Source organism: Camelina sativa, unplaced genomic scaffold (genome assembly GCF_000633955.1).
Source record: "Camelina sativa cultivar DH55 unplaced genomic scaffold, Cs unpScaffold07828, whole genome shotgun sequence".
Lineage (NCBI taxonomy): Eukaryota > Viridiplantae > Streptophyta > Magnoliopsida > Brassicales > Brassicaceae > Camelina > Camelina sativa.
Window position 1 is genome coordinate 1 of NW_010928898.1, and position 451 is coordinate 451.

General features: G+C 35.3%; 1 long non-coding RNA gene across 1 annotated transcript; it reads right to left on the reverse strand.

Moving 5' to 3' along the window:
- Nucleotides 1-2: 2 nt before the first annotated feature.
- LOC104775011 lies at nt 3-451 on the reverse strand. The gene is made up of 2 exons (XR_765643.1): nt 422-451; nt 3-82 (listed from the first exon to the last, which is right to left on the reverse strand). It is a non-coding gene; the product is annotated as an uncharacterized LOC104775011 (long non-coding RNA).

Consider the following 451-nt stretch of genomic DNA (forward strand, 5'->3'; position numbering starts at 1 on the left):
ACCTTCTAGGCAAGGCCTTTTCATCAGCTTTGTAACTCCAGTCAATTCCTTTAAGTGCAGCCTTCTCAAGTGGATCACCAACCTGTGAGTATTGGAAAACAGAGTAAGACATGCAGATTTTTAAATGATGATTCGTAATGCAAAAGCAAATTACAAGCAGTTTCAGAAAGATGCCTATTAGTAAATGTATCATTATCACATGCGGACTCGTACATTAAGATTCATTTCAAACTTTCTGAAGAAATAAGTAAACTACATAAAAATCGGATATCAGAAATATAACCAAACATGTGTGCAAAGATCAAAATGGTCACAATAATGAAGTTTCTCACAGCCAAAAAAACAGGGAAAGCAGCAAAATCGATACCAGGAAATTGAGTTTTTCGACATCAAAAAGGAAAAGAAATTGTATTTCTCATACCAGCTTGTTGTCTACAAAGACCAAGGCATG